Genomic DNA, 16,866 nt, shown 5'->3' with positions numbered 1-16,866 from the left:
AATCTAGAAGCCATCTCTCTGAATTATGACTGATAGTAGCACATAGAGCTTTTCCTTTTCTTGTTCCAAAAGAGTGAGTCTTCCCACTTGTAGAAGCCATGAATGCTTGCCCTTTTCCTTTTGAATGTCAGGAAGTGGAAGTTGATGAATCATCCTTCTTGTAGACTTTAGGCAAATCAATGTTATGTTTTTTGATGATATGTGTAAGCTCATCAATCTTCTTAGAATGGCAACGATGCTCCTCATGACCAATCATTTTACAATAAGCATAAGTAGGTCTCTCCCTCTTTGGTGAATTATCTCTCTTGGAAGAGGATGAATCTCCTTGTTGTGGAGAAGATGGTGCTTTTTCTTTAGGCTTTGATTGCCATTTCTTCTTGTTTGAGTTGTCCTTTCCTTGATTTCCTTTGTTCCCTTGATTTGCCACTAGTGCTTGAGACTTAGAAGCCTTAAGAATGCCCATGCTTATCAACTTAGTTTGTTCCATCATCAACATTTCATTGAAAGCATCAAATGTAGGCATTTTGTAGCTTGAACCCATTATCATCCTATGGGTTTGGAAACTAGAAACAAATGCTGCATATTCTTGTGGAAGCTTGCCTATCAAGTTGAATATCAATTGAGTATCCTTCTTATCAATGCCACAATCTTTGAGTTGTGCCCTCAACTCATTTGCCTTAGTGACATAATCTTGTATAGTATCAAATTTCTTGGGATCTAACATGGTGAGATCACTATCAATTTGATATCCCCTAATCTCATCAACTTGACCATACAAGTCTTGAAACTTTTGCCAAGCATCCTTGATCAGAGTACACTTCTCAATATGAAAAATGAGATCCTTTGATACATACTTTCTTAAGGTACCAATTGCCATGATATTTTTAGTGAGCCAATCCAAGTGACCAACTGGATCAACCTTAGGATCAGCGGGAGCAACAATAGTTCCATCAATGTAATGAGTGAGTCATTTTTCCATAAGTTTACTCCAAGCATCAATTTTCCAAGTAGCATAATTATGAGGAGTTAAGAGAGGAAACTTAGAAGAACCCATAGTAACAAAAAGGAAGGAACACAAGAGCACAAAAGCACAAGAGACACCCTCCCAAATTCAATCAATCAAAGTACCCCCCCCAAAGTGATGATTTTGGCACTTTATACTTAGTGCGATTACAATGAGCCACTTGCAAAACAAGGCAAAGTGTACTTATGATGAAAATTTTACAACTTCTCAAATGAGATACAAGAGACTTCAATCAATAGTGCAACGAATCTAACTGAGATTCAAGCAAATATACAAGTACCAAGAGAGCCAAAAATGGCCAAAATCTGAAAGTACAATTTCTACTTACAATGGCATCAATCTGATAGCATCATGTGAAAGTAGACAAAAAAATACACACTTTCAAAAAAAACGACACCTGAAAAGGAGGTCCTATGACCCTAAACGAAGCCTCTGAAGTTGCAAAAACTGGGATTACTCAGGTACTGTCACCAAAAACTGCATTTTCTGAAAAATCAATGCATCAAAATCAAAAAATTTCTTCACCACTGCGGAGAGCACAAAATTCTAGCCCATTTCAAAAAAAATTGCACCCAAAAAGGAGCAAAAATGAGCAAGTTATGGGCATTTGAAGTTGAACTGCAAAATCAAAAAGCTCAATGAGAGGGGCCTGCAAATTTTTTGAAAAATGCTGATGTGGTGCTGACATCAGCAAGTCACTCAATTAAATTTGACGACCGTATGACCGTCACAAAAACTTCGCCTCCCTGCTGACTGGGCGTCCGTACTGTACGGACTGCTGACTGGGCAGGTGACTGTGCAAGCCGTACGGATGACGTGGCAAGTGAGTACAGAGGTACGGTTTAGCCCGCGGGCCAGTGGCCGCCTGCCACGTGGCGGACGCAGGTCCGTCGGTATAAATGACTGTCGGTGCAGATGGGGTCGCGACCGGGATGAGAAAGGCGTGAGGTCACCGGAAGACCGGTCAGAACGCGACAGGGGTGTACACGTCAGGAACCGGTGTTGATGGACAGTGCAGTGGCGGCCGGTTCACGGGAACCAGTGGAGAGTGCAGGCTGGCGGGGAGTAAGCTGCCGGGGGCGGTAGAGACCGGCGGGAGAGTCCGGCGCGGGTGGCGGCGACGACGTGGACGGCGGGTACCGGCGCGGGCGGCGATGGGTACAGGCGCTGCAGACCTGCAGGGTACGGCAGGTCACGGGGGGGTCTGCGGACCCCCCAAAAATTGCTTTTTTTTTTTTTTTTTTGATTTTTTATTTTTTTTGAGAAATTTTCCGAAATATTTTTTTATTTTATTTTTCGAAAAAAAATTTCAGAAAATAAATTTTATTTTTTTTGAAAAATTAATAAAAAAATTTGGAAATCCGTACAATAATAGCAAAATTGGTGAAAAAAATTTTCTCACCAAAATAGGCCTACTTTATAACCAAAATTCATGGAAACGGCCTTCTGGACGGAATGGCGGGGTCGGATTTGGTGTAGGACGCCTCCAAAAGATGCTGCTCCTCAGATCTGCCTCTTGACGTCGCAATAATGCCTCTTCAAGACGAATCAATGAAGCCCCAATGGCTCTGATACCATGTGAGATTTTGCCAAGATCAAGAGCTCAATGAAATGTACAAAATAGAGACACAATATAGGACAAGAATAAACTGTATTCTCATCAATAGAAAATGATCAATAATAATTACATACAATGTAGATGAGCTTGCTTATATAGGCAAGGCTAGGGATATGTGAGCACACAAACATGACATGTGGCTCAATAAGAAACAAGGGTAGGTAGGAAATAGGTGTTGGTAGGTAGGAGAAATAATATAATAGTCTACATGAGGTGGATCACCCACTGAATGTGGAGTGTAACAACAAGATCAACACCATAAAAGGTGGAATTTCTCCTACACACACTATCCCAATGTGGCACAAACACCCAAGTGTCTCATACCCAAACTACTAGGAAATGCATTTCCTAAGTAAACTTAAGTAAGTGTAATAATATTCAAGATGAATAATTATTTAAACCAACAAAATCCATTGGTCATGAGGTGGCTAGAGTAGTTAGGAAGGAGTTGGAAATGGTTTATAAAACCATATTTGGTAGAAATCAAGGGGGTAGAGCAGTTTGGAGGGGATTTGACAAAGATTATCCATCAAACCCTCAAACTGTCATAAGGTTTTAAGGAATCTATGATTGTCATAGATCCATGGAGGATCACATTTGGTGTAATTTTTATATGTAGATGTTATTTAATGATATATTAATGAAATATATATCATATGAATCCTTTCTTATGCATTTTTGTGGAGTATTTGGCAAGATATGCTTGTTTTTACAAAAATTGTCAAAACCCTGCCCAGGGTTACCCGTTTTTGGAAACATCCTCATAACTTTTGATTTAACCGTTGGATCTGACTGAAAGTTTGAGAGAAGATTTGTAGCTCAGTAATATAGAGTCTGACTAGAGTGATTTTCTTTAAGATGAATATTTAAAAAGTTATTGATGACTGTTTGCTACAGTTCATGGTGAAAAGCACATTGGTGAAGGCAACAACAGTCCGGTTGCAGCATTTGGTGTGGTCACATGAGGAATAATAATTGCAAAAGGATATATATGTTGGAAAGGTCTCTGATTCCTATTTCCATTTCTTTTTGTCTTACTTAATTTGGTTAAGAATTGAATAATTTGTGATTATTTTGGTGAAAACAGTTTTTAAAGGATGAAATGCTAAACTAGGGTATTCCATGACAATAAAGAATTTGTTCTCTCATGTTATGGTGAATGTTATGATTTGAAATCTTGAAAGAAGGTCTGTAGGGATGGAATATAACCTTTGAAATTGGTGTGTATTTGAGAAGAGCGGTTGATCTTTTTATATGCCTCTTGATTCAAGTTTAAGGTCTTGTATTAGTTTTGGGTCAGTAATACCCTTGAATGAAGGTTTTATGGTTTGTGATAGATGCTCTACATCAATAGGTGGTGACCTAGATTTTGATGGCTCAGATGGCCCTACAAGTGCAAGATATGAAACCTTTATTTTTCCTTTCTCTAGGAGTTGCACTCTCATTTGCAACTCCACACATCTTTTTTGAGATGCATTATAATCATTAAAATGTTTGTCAAATTTCTTCATTAGCTTAGCCCTCTCTGAAGCTTCCTTTTTTGCACTTTCATGTGCCATCTTAGAAACATCAACATTCAATTTTGTAGCCTCTACACTTGATGTGTCTCCTTCTCTCTTTATAATCAAAGTTCCCCTGAAGTTGGGGTTTAAATCACTGATGTCAGGCTTCCTAGGTCCTTCCTCTAATGCCCATATAGCCAAGGTTTTATAATCATCTGCAAAGTCTAATCCTCTTAATGCTAACCCTGCTTCTTCTTCCTTTGATTTGTTAATAGCGTCAAATTCCACTGCATCTACTATATCCCATTATGGCAATATCAAGACTCCAGCCTAACTTATAATTTTCTTGACCTCATCAATAGTGATTTCCTTGAACTCTTCTTTCATTTCACTTCTTACTTCCTCTTGGATTTATTGGTCTAATATATCTGGCCTTTGGGCATTCCTCTCAGCAATCCTTCCTTTGTATTCCTCGACCTTTGTTTTCCATACTAATTGGAAAAAGGCTGGGCTTTTTACAAATGCATCATCCTCAAGGAAACTATCACATGCCTCCTTTCTTGCATCTTTGAAGGCTTTACCCTGAATATCCAAGGAAGTAAGATCCAACTCCAAATTAGGAGGCAATACAGGAATACCCATCTGTATTTATGCACTTGTTGCAACAAACCTGTCTTCGTCCACCAGAGCTGCATCTTGTCTTACTGGTGAAAAAGATACAGCTGATGGCGAGGGGCTTCTATCAGAATCTTCAAGATCAATGATCCCGACTTCTTGAAGATGCTTAGTTGGCATCTCGGGGAAAGGCTTTGAAATCATTATCTTCTTACCCTTTCTCCTTATCAATCTCCCACTATCATTGCTACTATCCTCTTCCTCACTTACTTCTTCTCTAATTCTTTTGTGAGGAGATTCCTGAACATGTCTCTTTGCTACCACACCACTTGCTCTCTAGGATACAGGAGGTTGTGAGCTTAATTGTTGCCGGCCATGAACTTCTTCAAGTCTAGCTAATTTCTCCCTTAAGATCTTCATCAGTTCATCAAAAGTTTTCATAAAAAATTCAATCTTGGCATATAATGGAGAAAACATCTTTAATGGATCATATTTTGGATCCATCTTTTTAACAACAACCCATAATTTTATAAAAATTATCCACTTCTCCTTTCTCCTTTTCTGCATCGTGGGGTCAAATTCATTCTTGATTAAGTCCTTAGGAAAATTATTCACATGGGGCAACAAAGATCCTCTTATTCTCTTTCTAAAAGTGTTGTAAAAACCTTTAGGATCATTGTTTCTAGCCATACTTAGCCCCAAATGATATGGAGCAAATAATTTTTCAAAGTGCTCATGTCCTCCCTTTATATTCACAAAGTAAGGGATAATGGTGTAATCGGGGAAGAATGACCTTTTTCATTTTCCTTTAAAATACTTGTCCTGAATACATCAAATTTTCCACATCACCTCAACAAAACCCATTCTCAGAGGAACATTGAAAGGAAGTACATGAGGTTGTCTGGAAAAGCCATAGATTCTGATTATAGTACTTACAAAGTATGGGATAAAATCTCCCAAATTATGTTCAATTTTGGCAAGAGGTACCATGTCCTTGGGTCTCACAAAATCATGCAATTCTTTAGGAATCCTTGGTGGATTTTGTTAGCACATATTTTTACAAAACATTTTTTGCTATATATGGATGCCTTTTTTCCTATCATATGAGCATTTACTGCTGGTGTCTTATATGTTGGAGCATAACTGAAGAAAATGGAGTTGTCCAAAAGATCAACTATTTCATGAATGGTGTTGCCAAGTCCTCCAAGTTGGCGTAGATGGAGCTATTATCAAATCTTATATAGCTACCCTCTTGTCTATCCCTTGACATGTTTGTGCTCCAGAGCTATATTGGAATCTCCTGATTACCTATTGTCCTTCTGAGGTTCGTGGTACCCTCAAAATAATTTGCATTTATTGAAAGGAACATATGCATGAGTAAAGAATACTAGGAGAATTTAACACCAACAACCTGATTCTTAAGGTCTAATAACCCCTCATGGATCATTTCCTCAAGATAAGGAGCAAAGTCAAAAACTACTATAAAGTCTAGATGCTGTATCTGCATATCCATGTACATGAAATCAAGCGGCATTACTATAATCAGACTAAAACCCAATACTTGGCATAAAGAGAAGAAAGTAGCCTGGAAATAGGAAGCGAAAGAACCAATTGGGAATGACTCTTCTAAAGTAGGGCTGATATGGTATGTTGTACTTCCTTCTCTGGCTAAGTGCATTGGAAGGAAACTCTTTCTAATAAAATCCTTCATCTTGTAATATTCTGCCTTCTGTTCATTTAAATTTACCGGTACCAAGCTAGGGGATGGCTCGTATAAGAAAAAAATCTCTTGAAACTCTTCCCTTCTTATGGTTAACAAAATCTCCCCATCATTTCCCTTGATAACCCTTGAAACTGGGTCATATCTGTCTGCAATAGCCTTAAGCAAATCGACATCCATAAAAACACCTGGTAGACCAACTTGCCCAAGTCATACAGCGAAGGACTAGATAATGGGGAATTTATTTTCCTTTGTCCATATCATAATTTGAAAATCTCTAACCCAGTTGTCGGTATATATGCATCTGCCAAACGAAATGCTTTGTCAATTAACCCTTCCCCTAGGGTTTTTCCATCCACAAACCTCTACCCCTATTGCTTATCATTTGTGGAAGGCTTTAATTGGTCCAAGAAATCATCATAAAGATTTCTTTTCATATAATCCACCTCCCCTGAATTTTTTCATGAGGGAGGCATTTTCTACAACTAGGGCTTTATACTATATCTCCAAATCTAGGACTTATCACAAGGTTTTTTAAATTACCAGAGTAATTCAAACAGATTTCACTATTTCCTATCTAGTAGCTTAACCCTAGAACAAATTGAATTTACTTTTTGCAATCTTTCACAATTTGTAATATCAATTCATTTTAAGAACATTGGAGAGCTCTGATAAACTTATTGCTTTTGATTTTCTCTAGAAATGAAAATTTTGTGTCGCAGAGGGTTGCTTCGTTCTCCTTCAGCAACAGGAAATTCTTTAGAATTGCTATGAAATATTTTGCGAATGAAAAACCTTTAAGAGTTTTAATTATTTGTCTGGGAAAGGATGCAAATGTCTCGTCCGCCATTAATATTCGCGTGAGTAAACAACAGCTCCTAGCTTTGTAGTTAAGAAGTTTGAAAACTAGCCTTCGCTCGTCCTCCTAGTTGGCCAATCCAACGATCATCTCCTTGTTGAATCATCACTTGTTCTTTCATCTGTATCAATGGCCCCACAAATTTGTGACAAATCAGCAACACTTCATCTTTTTGTCAACCTCTGTCAATGACCCCACTGTAGGTCTTTCTGGCTAATTCGAGACACGTGGCATCATCCCGCAATGCTGTAGTCCGTAAGCACCTCGCAACTTCCATTGTGGGAATATGAGGGCCATCTGATCTGCTCAAATTTTACTGCCTGTAAAGCAGAAAAATCGAACCCTAGTCGTTCTCCCCTCCCCAACTCCAAGGAGAGAGAAGGGAGATTCACTAAGGTTGATGGTTTTCACTTAGGAGAGACTTTACATTCAAAAGAGGGGTTGAAACCCACAAGATCCAATCCCACGCAATGCAAGATTGGATTCTATATGAGTTTCAAGGGTTGTGATAGCAAGGGTACCCTCTTTTGTAAAGAATGTAGATAGAAAGATTGAACTAGGAATGCATGTAAAGTGGGAAATATTCGCTTATAAATAGAGATAGGGATATGATATGAAGCTGTGGACCTGGAATTAGCAGTAAAATGTTGAGATGGCGCTGTCCTACAAATTTGAGCAAAAGTTGACGGGACGATGGCGCCCGGCGTGCACACGGTCCTCCGAAAAATCCGTGAAACGAAGGGGGATCTGTTCGTCTCTGCACAAGGATTCCAGATCTTCAATTTCAGTCGCGTACCTGCAACCTACACACAGAAAAGTGAAGATGATTGGGGGGTTAGGGATTAGGGGTTTGCCCTTAGGTCAAACCCCGGTTTTGGAATTAACCAAGAAATGAGAAATTGCTGTAAATGTAAATGATTGTAATGTAAAACAAGTAGTAGTACCTTGTTGTAAGGATGTTTGTATCCTTATATGCGAAGGTATAGATGTTGTTGTTTGTTGTATGTTGTATGTTGTAGTATGTGATCTCCTCTTCAATGGTTGAATCCTTGTCTTGAATGCAACACCTAGCCTTGAATGGAGACTTAGAATGATCAATTGCTTGAAGGAATGCTTGAATGTTTGAATATTGTTTCCACACCTTTTTTTCATCCTCCCCCAAAATGAAAGAGGAAAAGTAGTTTATATACTTGCCAATTAGGGTTAAAAGACTGATTTTCCCAACCTTAGGCTGACCAGGAAATGTTATTTTCCAAATTGCAAACAAAAAGACCCGAAGTCCCATAGGAGACCAGGCCCAAAAATAGGGCCAGGGACCAGGGCGCTGGGCGCCATGGTCCTGGGGGACCAGGGCGCTGGGCACCCTAGTCCTGAAGGAACAGGGCGCTGGGCGCTCTGGTCCCACCCCCCAGGATAGCAGGGTGCAAGGAGGGATCAGGCAGGGTGCTGGAAAAATGCAGTTTTTGGTGTCGTGAACAAGTTTCGGGGTCTCCATTCAAGTTTAGTGTTGCATCGCCATCGTGAAGACCCAAATGCAGTCGAAATTGCAAGTGTCACAATTTTAGGACGCTACATTTAGCCCCCACTTTAGCGGGAGTATAAGCGTACGCTCATACTTCCGGTAAAGTACAAGGAAACAACATTGAAAAACTTTCACCACGTCAAGGAGGCAAGATACGCCAAGCCCCCAGTGGAATAAGGATCTTATGACTTCGATTGACAAAGTAAAAGGGAAGATCACGAGGGAGAACCATGACTGTCAGTAGTAAGGTTCCCTCACTATGAGTCATGCAAGAAAGATATCAAAAATTTTCAAGGCAAGGCTAAATTTGCCAAGAAATTTTCAAGTATCTTGAAAAGATATGAATGAGATGTATGCCCCCCTACGTTAAAGCAATCGCACATGCCTCACCGGGGGTGATTTCTTTAAGGTAGTGATACATATAAGAATAAGAAGGGAAAGGAGCACGTTATCACAAGGATTTAGCCCCCAAGTGTGAGATAAGCCCAAGGATACAAAACACAAAGCACAAGGTGACTTCGCTTTCCTCGGGGTCAGTATCCTGTATGATAATTCATGTATATCATATGTATGTATGCATAATTGTTCTTCATTCCCCAATCAAGGAAGGTCACCTAGAAGAAGGGAACACATGTGTCTTTTGAGTCAACATGAGAGAGATCGAGAGATCTCAATGCTTTGCATCATCCTCAAGTAGACAACACTAAGGACAACAAATAGAAGAATGAGAATAACATATAGAAGAAGTAACAAAAGAAATAGAGGAGGAGAGAATCTGCTATGCTAATGAAACTAGTCTAGCACATCATCTACCCCCCGATCTTGCTGATCAATGTTTCGGGAAGGTAGGGAACATGCTAGAGGAGGAACATCCAACACAGCAGATGGAGCTATCACAAGATCCAAACAAGGGCTATGTTCATATCCCAAGCCACGGTGTTCTTGTCTAGGAGCTAGGATAAGTGCTTTAGAAAATTCATTAGATAAATGGTTATCAATATCAACAAGTTCATATTCACTATCAGAATGAACAGGAGTAATATTTTCATCATGAATAACATTTTCATCTATATCATCATCAAGATTTATAAAAATAGGATCTTTAACTCGCACAGGATCAAGACCATCATGCATCTTATGTTTAGGAGATTTTGGCTCAATTGTCGGCTGGGGAGAAAATGGAATAATGCTTGTTGAAGGTGTTTTGGGGGATTGCAAAGTTTGAGAGGCAGTTGCCTGAGCTCTAAGATGACGCTTTCGTCGGTGTTCACGTGCAGAACGATTTCGTCTAGTCTTAGTAGGAAGTTGAGAAGATTGAGGAGGAGGAATGTTCTCATCCTTATCACTTGGGTGTTTAGGTTGTGGTCTCTTAGGTTGAATAATAGGAGAAGAGGAAGGTCTCTTCTCTCTATAAAAGGAAGGAGGAAGAACTGCTCCATATAAGGGAGGAATATTCGGTTTAGGAAGGAGACCAAGTCCATTATGACGAGGAGGTATAGGTCTTCCTTTAGAAGGTTTATTAGACATAGACATAGTCACATCCATAGGGATGGGTTGGGAATCTTCTTGAGGAAAGACATTAGTTTTATCTTTCAAAGGAAGAACTTCCTTCTCAAGAATGATAGGAATGTCAAGTTTGGGTGTTCTAGGTTCACTTAGAGATAGGATCATGTCTTTTTTCCACTTTTGATAAGATTTGAAAAGATGATCACTTCGCGGAGGAAGAGATTGGAATTGTTTAGGCCAAAAATAATCAATAGGAACGCTAGAAGTTCTTTCAGCTGGTTTAAAGAGACTATGATTGACAGTAACAACTTCATTATGGGGAAATTTCAAACACTTGTGAATAGGAGAAGCAATAGCTTTCATGGAAGATAGCCAAGGATAGCCTAGCTTCACACGAAATTGTTCGGATGATGGAATGATAGCAAAGTCCACATCAAGGGTTTTGTTATGGACCTCAATAGGTAATGTAATAGAACCAATTGCAGGAGAAGAAAATGCATCAAATAATTTCACAACCACATCTGTTTTGTCATAGATCACTTGATTCAATTGCAAAGTAAAAAGAAATTCTTCAGTAATAACATTAACCATGCACAAAGGATCAATAAGCACTCCACGGCAAGGTGTATTTTTGACTTTTGCAACTATATATAAAGGACCATCAGGTGCCCTGATAGTTTCACTAGAATCAAAGGTGATGGAAGGTTCTTTAGGGATTTTCTACTGCTCCACAAAGTTAATCACATTTGGAGTCATAGACACAAGATCATCAGGTGAGATAGAGGAATCAGTAGTATCAATCGCATTAGAGGTATGAGAAGGCAATGGATCAATGAAAATCTGAAGATTTTGGTTGGGAGGAGCTACAGATGTATTGCCTTTATCATTCACTCCAGAAACAGAAATAGTATTATTATCAATCAAATCTTGAATTTTCCCCTTTAAAGCAAAACATTTTTCAGTATCATGCCCAGGTTGACGATGAAATTGACAAAAAGATTTGTTATCAAAATAAGGTGAAGTAATCTTTGCAGGATCTATTTGCCTTATAGGAGGAAGAGTAAGCACATTTTGTTCCAATAACTTATTCATAATACTATGCAATGATTCATTCAAAGGAGTAAACTTTCTTTCTTTCTTGAAAAACTTAGAAATAGGAAGCACACCTGATGTTGCATTCACATTGTTGTTGATGATGTTTTCATTGAATTTAATGGACTCTCTGTTCGGTTTAAACTTTCCAAATGGTTGTTGACTACTATCACCCTTATCACTCAGAGCCATAGGATGTGATTGTTCCATTTGACTCACAGTCAGTTGATAATTGTGAAGAGTTGCGCACAACTGTTGGAAAGAAGTAAACTCAGAAAACAGGAGTTTTTCTCTAATGTCTTTTTGTAAATTAGAAATAAAGATTCTTTGAATATCATTGTCAGGCACTGGAAAAGAAATCTGAGCATACAAATGCTTATATCTACCAATGAAATCAGTCACTTTTTCTTTAACACCTTGTTTACAATGCATTAAATCAATCAAAGTAACTTTAGGACTTATATTGTTTTGAAATTGTTGAATGAAAGCATTTGCAAGTTGTTCGAAAGAAGTAATAGAATAGGAAGGCAACGAGCAATACCATTGTAGGGATTTGTCTCTTAATGTTCTAGTAAACAGTTTTGCAAGCAACCTTTGGTCATAAGCAAAATCAGTACATATTGTTTGAAAGGTCTTAACATGTGTTAGAGGATCACCCTTACCATTATAAAGCTCCAAATGCGGAATTTCAACATGTTTAGGGGGAATAGCTCGAACAATGTCAAAAGAAAGTGGTCTCGCAACATCAAATGTGGGCACACTAAACTTAGATTGATTCATAGAGGCAATTTGTTGCTGTAAAGAAGAGACAGTTTGTGCAAGATTGTTAATGGTCACTTCAGTCGAAGAGTTCATATTAGACGTGTTAGATTGTGATGGAGGTGTTATGTTATTGAAAGAAGGTAGAGAGTAAGGTGGTGGGACACTATGATAGTTAGTCATAGGAGATGATTGGACAGGAGGAACACTACAAGGAGGAATGGAATGGTTAAATGAATTGCCCCCTTGCGTCATGTTCATTTGTGGAGATATAATAGGAACACTCATTGAAGGAATGAATGAAGAAGTTAGATTGAATGAAGGAAGAGGGTTAATTGAAGAAGAAGGATTGCCCCCATGATTAGTGATCATAGGAGGAATGTCTTGTATTGAAGTAGTCATTATGTTTGATGTAAAAGTAGGTATGCTACCAATAGGAGTCGTCAAAGGAATAGAATGATTGTCTTGAGTAGGAGGTTGTGTATAACCTAAGGTTTCAGCACAACTCTTCATAGGCATCACATTTGAATCCACAATGTGTGCAATACCACGCAAAATATCAATTCCATTCTTATCACTTTGAAGCATACATTTTAGACCCTCAATTAAAGGAAGAGCTTGACTATCAGGGTATTCTTGAGACATCCATTGTCGAAAATCATCAAATTGGTTATCCAATTTTGAAAATTGTTCTACAGAAACCTCATGGAGAGCTTCTTCATCATTAAGAGGATTAGAGGAATTACCCATGTCCTCGTTAAAAAGACCATTCAAATTAGATTCCATCTCCTCAGTAATTAAACCTTGGAAGGACTTAATTCTAAGGCTTCGTCTAACGGGAATAGTGTAAGTAGGGCTTATTGTTGTAAAACTCATGCACTAAAGAGAGAGAGAAGATTTTGAATTTTAGAGGTAGCAAATGTCAATAAAATCAGCCAATCTCCTAGATTTAAGCTGTTAAATGCAATCAGGACAATCTCCCGAAATTTCGGAAAAAATGTCCGGGACCGTGGCGCTCGGAGTGCACACGGTCCTCACAACTTTTTTCGAAATTTTCAGGGATGAAAGTTATGATGATTTTAAAGCTAATCTGAAAAAATTGAGTGATTTTACGATCTGTAGATAGGCCAAATTAAAGTTGCAATCTCAAAATTGAACCCTACCAAGATTGTCGAAAAATGCAAAATTTAAATTTTGAAAAAGAGAGGGAAACTGAAGTTTTGAATTTTATGATTTTAGAGGGAATACCAAAAGCAATGCAAGTTTTGAAATTTGAAAGTTGACTCAATTTCACGCAAAATTCAATTTTGAAAGCGGAAATCAAAGTTGTTGTAATTAAGCACTTAGTTTCAAAAGTCACAAATTGCAAAAATTTGGATAAATCACTGAAATTTCGAATGAATGATAACACACTTTTCAGATTTAGGACTGTAAGAAACACAATTTTGACACAAATTTCAATTTCAACAATTTTTGAATGATTAGAAGCCTCAATCCAAGCAATCGCTAGACCAACTTTGACTGTAATTTTGAAGGTGTTAAAATTGATAAAATCAGCCAAAATTCTGGATTTTAGGAGAAAAATATAGTAAGATCTAGCTCCCGAAATTTCGGAAAAAATGTCAGGGACGATGGCGCTCGGGGTGCACACGGTCCTCGCAACTTTTTTCCAAATTTTCAGGGATGAAAGATATTGTGATTTTATTGCGGAATCCAAAGTTACAACCAATTTGGAGATGTTTTGATCAGTGAAATTGTCGGACAAAGGTTGAATCAAGAGGGTTTCAAAAATTAGGGTTTTGACACTTAACCACTTAATTTTCAAAATTAAAGCACAAATATGAATTGATAATTTGTAATAGAAGGGCAGATCTGAAACAAGCCTTAACAATTAAACATTTCACAAGTTTAATTACTTAAAAAGAAAATTTAGGGTTTTTATGCAATTAACCTCTAAAATTTTGCAAAAGATCAAACATGGAAATGTAATCAAGGAATCCAATTTTCAGATCTAACTATGAATAATCAGAAAGGATGTTCATGTCGGGTTCACCAAAATGTAAAGTGGAAAAATCGAACCCTAGTCGTTCTCCCCTCCCCAACTCCAAGGAGAGAGAAGGGAGATTCACTAGGGTTGATGGTTTTCACTTAGGAGAGACTTTACATTCAAAAGAGGGGTTGAAACCCACAAGATCCAATCCCACGCAATGCAAGATTGGATTCTATATGAGTTTCAAGGGTTGTGATAGCAAGGATACCCTCTTTTGTAAAGAATGTAGATAGAAAGATTGAACTAGGAATGCATGTAAAGTGGGAAATATTCGCTTATAAATAGAGATAGGGATATGATATGAAGCTGCGGACCTGGAATTAGCAGTAAAATGTTGAGACGGCGCTGTCCTGCAAATTTGAGCAAAAGTTGACGGGACGATGGCACCCGGCGTGCACACGGTCCTCCGAAAAATCCGCGAAACGAAGGGGGATCTGTTCGTCTCTGCACAAGGATTCCAGATCTTCAATTTCAGCCGCGTACCTGCAACCTACACACAGAAAAGTGAAGATGATTGGGGGGTTAGGGATTAGGGGTTTGCCCTTAGGTCAAACCCCGGTTTTGGAATTAACCAAGAAATGAGAAATTGCTGTAAATGTAAATGATTGTAATGTAAAACAAGTAGTAGTACCTTGTTGTAAGGATGTTTGTATCCTTATATGCGAAGGTATAGATGTTGTTGTTTGTTGTATGTTGTATGTTGTAGTATGTGATCTCCTCTTCAATGGTTGAATCCTTGTCTTGAATGCAACACCTAGCCTTGAATGGAGACTTAGAATGATCAATTGCTTGAAGGAATGCTTGAATGTTTGAATATTGTTTCCACACCTTTTTTTCATCCTCCCCCAAAATGAAAGAGGAAAAGTAGTTTATATACTTGCCAATTAGGGTTAAAAGACTGATTTTCCCGACCTTAGGCCGACCAGGAAATGTTATTTTCCAAATTGCAAACAAAAAGACCCGAAGTCCCATAGGAGACCGGGCCCAAAAATAGGGCCAGGGACCAGGGCGCTAGGCGCCATGGTCCTGGGGGACCAGGGCGCTGGGCGCTCTGGTCCCACCTCCCGGGACAGCAGGGTGCAAGGAGGGATCAGGCAGGGTGCTGGAAAAATGCAGTTTTTGGTGTCGTGAACAAGTTTCGGGGTCTCCATTCAGGTTTAGTGTTGCGTCGCCATCGTGAAGACCCAAATGCAGTCGAAATTGCAAGTGTCGCAATTTTAGGACGCTACACTGCCTAGCATCCTTCCCATTGACTCTTGTTGTAGTAAAAAATCGAGCACCTTTTACCTCAGGATAAAACATCCTCATTTCTTCTGAGCACATGCAAATTGATGGGAGTGTTAGTAGACCGACCTTTACCATCTGCGAACCTGTATTGTAAAGCTTTCAACCGGTTGTGCTGCTAACCCTGCTAGTTTCTGCCAATAATATGTGGCACAATCTCGCGATGCCGTGGTCATTAAAATTCTCGCATCTTTGATCGCGAGGAAATGCTAGCCGTTGGATCTATCCTTTCTTTAATAGACAGTCGGGGTATTTAGGACTTGCCGGACCTAGGAAAATATAAGCGCGGGCATAAGTATTTTAAAGGGGACCAGTTATAGGGAATTTCATGCGGATGACTTAGGAATAGCATATTTCACGAACTGGTTAATCATCGCTTAATACTTAGAAAATGAAAATGGCCCCGCAAATGAAAGTAGAACCCTGATCCTTAAGTGAGAAAAAGGTAACATCAGAATAAAATAGGGACCGAAAAAACTCACTTTCAAACCACTTTTAATCATAAAAGACACAACCCTTATATCCCTAAACCCTAATATCTTGACCAAGGGCAAAATAAAAGCAGGATGACCAAGATTTGCAAAACATAATTTTAGGTCCTATCAGAAAGAAACTTGTTTCATGGATCAACAAGAAACAATTATGTACTTCTTTATCTATTGTTGAAGCTGAGTATGTTGCTCCTGCTACTAGCTGTACACAAGTTCTATGGATGAAGCAAATGTTGAAAGACATAAGGGTAGATTGTAATGAACCGGTAGTTATTCACTATGATAACTTTGCTGCTATTGACATATCAAAGAATCTGGTATTTCATTCTAAGGCAAAGCACATATTAATCAAGTATAACTTTTTGAAGGAAAATGTAGAAGCAAATGAAATCAGATTGGTTTATGTGAACACTAAAAACCAAATTTCAGATATCTTCACTAAACCTTTGCCCGATACACATTATTAGAACTATCATTCATTCTAGATTGATGAGTTGGTGCTACTATTCAGAGGGAGTAGTCAATTATGTGGTTCAGAGGATCCATGGTTTTTCTTTGATCCTTATGTCATATTTTTGGTATTGATTTCAAAGGGGGAGAGATATACATATGAAAAACAGAGCTTAACATAGATATCCGTCAAAGGGGGAGGAACAAAATTTCAGATTGGTTGTACCCCACCGAGGGATTTTAATTTAGGTCTATGGGTGGTTAATTGGTACAAAGATAATTGGTTCATAACTTCATTGATATATCATTTGTGGGAGATTGTTGGATGTCTTCCATTGAGGGAGACTTGTTTGGCATTTCTTGGCACTTGGATA

This window comes from Cryptomeria japonica, chromosome 11, assembly GCF_030272615.1.
Source record: "Cryptomeria japonica chromosome 11, Sugi_1.0, whole genome shotgun sequence".
In the NCBI taxonomy this organism is placed as follows: domain Eukaryota; kingdom Viridiplantae; phylum Streptophyta; class Pinopsida; order Cupressales; family Cupressaceae; genus Cryptomeria; species Cryptomeria japonica.
This window is presented reverse-complemented; position numbering follows the sequence as displayed.